This window comes from Gavialis gangeticus, unplaced genomic scaffold (assembly GCF_001723915.1).
Source record: "Gavialis gangeticus isolate Ggan-Ray unplaced genomic scaffold, GavGan_comp1, whole genome shotgun sequence".
Taxonomy (NCBI): domain Eukaryota; kingdom Metazoa; phylum Chordata; order Crocodylia; family Gavialidae; genus Gavialis; species Gavialis gangeticus.
The window spans coordinates 31,527,373-31,532,759 of record NW_017728998.1 but is presented as its reverse complement, the minus strand read 5'-3'; the positions used below and the strand labels follow the sequence as shown (position 1 = coordinate 31,532,759).

The following is a 5,387-nucleotide window of genomic DNA, read 5'->3' as shown; positions in this document are numbered from 1 at the left end:
GCTGAGGCGGGCCCAAGCGGCCTCTGAGACAAGCAGCCGCGGCGCTTGTGGGGCAGGGAGTCCCAGGCCGGGGGTGCTGAGGAGCACGGACACGTTGCAGGGACTGAGCGGTGATTCCGCGGTCCCGGCCCACGGAGCATAAAGACGACACAACCGGCGGGGCTGGAGGTCACCTCGGGACAGCGGGGCCAGGGGCTCGCCGTCTTGGCTGGTCTCTGGCTTGTTTTTCCCTGCCGCTGGTAGGATGGAGTCCTTCCCGCCCGAGTTATGCCGGCACGGTGACGTTTATTTGTTTGTTGTTTGAATTTTAAGATAAACCCTGTTTCAAGAAGGCAGGGTTAACAACGCACTTATTTCCGTGATTGTTTTTTCTTAACATCAGTTATTCTTCCTGTTGTAAATGAGTTGGATCATTTGTAGTGCTTTGGTTGATCTGAGACCTAAGTTTCCAGTGTAAGAGAACCTGTTAAACAACGTCAGTATTTACTGCAGCAGGAGGTAGTTTTCACAATCATCTGAAATGACCCTTAGTTTAAACTGTTTCCTGACATATGGCAGAGACTGTGGCAATTTGCACTGTTGAAAGTCACTGGCAAGTGCAATAACTAGGAAATACAAAACAGACCTCAAAACAAAACCCCCTCCCTTGGGTATTTTCTTTAACAATTTGTTTTTCCCCAAATTTCAAATTGAGAGGTTTGTCCAGATTAAGGTGTTCCCTTTGTCTCCACCTGCTGGCAGAAGCTCATATTAATCACTGGATGAGCATTTAATGCTTGGAGAACTATAAAAACGTGTGGCTGATAGTAGCACTAATGCGGTGGCTGCCTGTGTTAAATCTGGTGCGCTTGTAGGGCTCTTCAGAAACATGAAATCTAATATTCAAGAGTGTTGAAAGCTTATTAATTTCTGATTAGATAGAGGAAAAACCTCTTGAACTTTAGATTTTAAGTTCTCATGGCCTCTAAAAGCTTAGCTGATATCTAAGAAAGATCTTGGACAGGCTACTCCCTTTTTCCCATATCAAAGACAAGATTTTCTACAATATAAAGTGACCAATAGTGTGACCATTTGTTAGCAAGTGTCTAATAGAAAATAGGAGGATTCCTTCCTACACTGAATCCTGAAACGGGGTCAAAATATGAGGCCATTGTGTGGAACCTCAGAGTCTGCTGAACCTATCAAAGAAGATGCAAAACCGCAAGGTACCACTAGGTAGTTGTTCCAGCCCCATAAAAAGTCTCTCATTGCTCACAGATTTGGCAAGAAGAAAGAGCAGTGGTATGGCTTGGTTTCAGAGATTGCCTTTCTTTTTGAGCATGTCTACATGTTGCCCTACAGCAACATAGCAACGTGCTACATCACCGTATGATGTACAGGTCTACATATGATCACCATCTACGTCACTGTAGTGGCACACCCCCTGGTTATAGTGGCCAAATCTAACTGCGCGCCAAAAGGAAGTACTAAAGCACAACACTGTAGCAGCATCCCTGTATAGGGACATGTAGATACGCTCTTTGCATTCTTTAACTGAAAGGGATCTTAGGTCTGCATTCTTTCTAATGAGACATCAAGGAATGATGCTTTGGGATTTTTAATTAGTAAATGCTATGTGGACACTTCTCCTTTGTAAATCCAAATAGGTCCCTTCAAACCAAATCCTAGAATAGGGACTCTTGTCACAAGAAGGGAGGAACATGTGACATATGATGGGAAGACAGCCCCTGGGTTAGCGGGTCCAGTTTCATTCTATCGCTAAAATATCAACCATATCATACAATCCCTTTCTAAGCTCATACCTTTGAAACTGAAGTCAGTTTCTAGGCCTCTGTTGGGTGCTACAAAGTTTCACACACCATTTTCAGCCTAAATTTGTTCATGGCCAGTTTAAACGTGTTTTTTCTTAAGCCAGCATTGTCCTTTAACTCAAATGTGTGGTTCTTCTCTCTCTCTCTAAGATGCCACTTCTTGGCAGTTTTTATATTTTTTACTTTGTAACCCTTCTGAGCACTTGTCAGCAGCAACAAGGGCTGAGTTCAATTCTGGAGTACTAAATATATTTCACCTTGGCTTGAATCCCCACCCAGACTACCTGGGAAACATTAAATGAATCACTTGGGTGTCCAAAAAAACCAACAACCCTTCCCTCACAAGCAGTGTAAACACAAAATTAAAATTTATTACAAAGAATAAAGAAAAATCAAATGTAAGCACTAACTATAATTGTAAAACACTATAAACTACAAAACAAAGTCTATAGGAGGCACTGTCATGAGGAGGCTTTAGCCATACCCAGGCAGTCTGGGACTTGGGGTTCCTTCATGGGTAGTTCTGGGAGCCTGCACTCCTACACCTGTCCTTTAGCAATGGGCTGGAGAGGGGGGCCCACACTGGAGAGTCCAATGAGCTGCTCCATCGGTCTACTGCGCCACAGGGAGCTGCTAGAGAGCATAGGTCTTTCTGCGTTGTAAGGGCCCCTCGCTGCTCCCTGCAAAGCTGTAGCACTGATCTCCACTTCCACATGATGGTTTTGAGGAGTTAACTGTAGTTTTCATCAGCATATCGCATCCCAAAATTTCTAGTCCTAATCCCAGCTCTGCTGGGGCAGGAAACTGCAAGAGAACTCAAAGAAAAGCCAGCAAAAGAGCCTGAACTGCAACCAGCACCAACCATAATGCTTCATCAGGACACAGAGCTACGTGTGCCGGGTGCAAAACATGCCAGGCCCCAAGACAGGCCTAGACATGCAGAAAACGTACAGAGGGGCTCAGCAATACAGCTATGCTGAGATACAACAGCTGTAAAACAATAAAAGGGGGACTCAGGCCTGTCTTGCACCAGGGTCTGAACATACAATGAAAAGGCACCAGGCCTATTTGGCCTGGACATTTAGTCTCAGCTGCACTGCTGTGCTGAGACCCTACAACTATGAAAACAACAAAAGGGGGGCCAGGCTGATCTTGGCTTGGTCTTAAATTACAACTAACACCCAACCACACTGCTTGCTTAGGGCATAAACTACAAAGGGGAAAAAGGAAGGCCCAGGCCTATTTCACTGGGCCTGGACTGGGTGGCAAAAAGTCGGCCAGGCCTATACAGCACTGAGGCTTGGATAAAGGACAAGAAGTGCCAGGGGCAGGCTTCACCCTGGCCCAAATCTACCAGCCGAACATATGGCTGGGGTTCAGCCCCACTCAGGTGGGCTGCAATGCAACAGCTGTGAACAGCAAAAAGGGCCCAGGCTTACGGCTGCAACCTAGACATGAAGTCTCAGCTATCCCACCGTGCTGAGACACTACAATCCCCAACACAGGAGCCAGTATTGACCAGGACCCAGTTCCAGTCAGTCTGCACTGGGGAATAATACACTCATGGCATCATCCTACCCAAGGCCTGCATGGCCAAAACTGCCAGCAAGACACGCAGCTGGGGTTCAGCGCACAGCTATGCTGAACCCAAAAGAAGTTCCAACAGCAACTGAAACCTGCCAGGCTCTCAGCCCTGGCCCAGAGCACGCCAGCAAAACTGCCAGGCTCTAACCTTGGCTAGTTTGCTGCAGGGATTGATGCCCCCCCCCGCATCATCCCATTCAAAACCCAGAAAAAAAACAGAGGGAAAGAACAGGGAGAAGACAGAGGTCTCAAGCCCTGAGACAGACTTTCTCTCCCTGAACCTAAGGCTTTCCCTTCTCATAGCTTCAATTTGTTTCTCCAGTGAAGAAGTGGGGGAAACCCCCCTCCCTTCCCATGGTGAGTAGGCTTTCTGACTCTCAATTCAGCTTTCAGCAGCCCCAGGAGCAGAAAGAAACCACCTGATTTAAGGGCCAGGTGGCTTGACTCTTAAATCACTTTTCTGGCATCTGGTCCCAACCAGAAATGGCATTATTTGACACTGCTAATGCAGACCAATCAATTCAAAGGTGGTCATCACTCCTGAAGAAGAAGTAGCCAGTCACCAAACTGGTTGCATGGGTGCCTTGGAGGGACTCTTACGACAATGAGGGGAGAGGAGGTAATCTTCCAGTCCTAAAAAAGGCACAGTATACAACACAAACAAGATTCACAGCAATATGAAACTAGAACACACTTTCCTACATATAACCCCAAGTGTGTGGGGATGCTACAACTTAAATCCCAAACCTCTTCCACCTGGAAGAGTCTGTCAGATCCAGCAGGTGTCCGCAGGATGTGCTGTCCAAACCAAATCTACAGAATGCCGGTTGCTTAACTTTTTTTTTTTTTTGAATTTTTTGTGTGTTCCAAGCCACATCAATTCCAAATCCATGAGTCAGTCAAGATCCATAAGTGGCCCTACTACCAGCAAACATCCTCCACCCCTCCTGGGGCTTCAGAAGTTTCTAAATCCTTGGGCAAGCATTCTAGTGTAGGCCCGAGTCCAGAGGCTTGGGGTTTGGAGGCCCCTGAGTTTTGCTTGCCCTTAGCCATAAGCAGGGCCATCCCTGTAGGGGTGGGTAAATTGGGGTGACCACCCCAGGCCCCATGCTTTGGGGGGCCCTGTGGAGCTGGGCGGAGCAGCCGCAGCAACTCCACACTGCTGCTGCCGGCTTTGCAGCTGGCCGCTCACGACCCCCTTCCCCCACTGCCAATGCTGCTGCTGCTGCTGCTGCTGCCGCCGATGGGAGTGGCAGGTTCTTTGGGTCTGGGGCCCCACATGAGCTGATTTGCCCTAGGTCCTGCACCTTGCTTGGGTCGGCACTGGCCATACAGCCCCAGAAGCAGGCTAGGGAGAAGTCTCCCATTTCCATAAAGTGGGCATAAAGCCAAGATCTTCTCACTGGAAGTGAAAGTGGGAGAATTTTATTTTTATTTAATTTGTATCTGAGGCCAAATTAATCCAAACTAATTCCAAATCCAAAAGTCCAGAACCATAAGTGGCCCTACTACCAGCAAGCATCCTTCACCCACACCGGGGGCTTCCGATGTTTCCAAAACCTTTGGTGGGCATCCTACTTGCAGGCCTAAGCCTGCAGGCTTGGGGTTTGGATGCCACGGAGTTTTGCGTGCCCTCACCCATAAGGCCCTCAGAGCAAGCAAGGGAAGAGACTCCTGTTTCCATGAACTGGGATTAAAGCCGCTGCACCTCGGCGGGTACCCAACCGTGCCAGAAGAGCAGTTCTCCTGCAGTGCAGTTCAGGAAAACTGCCTTCTTGGACACAGATACACAGTATTTCCCCTGCCAGACTGAGAAACCACCACACTTGATCTGAGCTATCAAGAGGCCGAGAAGCGAAAGTGGGAGATTAACTAGACATTACCTCCGTGGGTACCACTCTGTGCCAGGAGAGCATGTTTCCCCGGGTGCAACTAGGAAAACCGCCTGGGTGTCTCTATTAGGAGTCCTGGTATTATAGAGGAAAACTTCAC

The 5,387-nt window shown here is 48.0% G+C and overlaps 1 protein-coding gene across 1 annotated transcript in view; it reads right to left on the bottom strand.

The window, feature by feature from the left end:
• The window catches only part of CNEP1R1 (CTD nuclear envelope phosphatase 1 regulatory subunit 1), a 24,887-nt gene that overhangs the window by 14,363 nt on the left and 5,137 nt on the right, over positions 1 to 5,387 (bottom strand). The window lies entirely within an intron of this gene.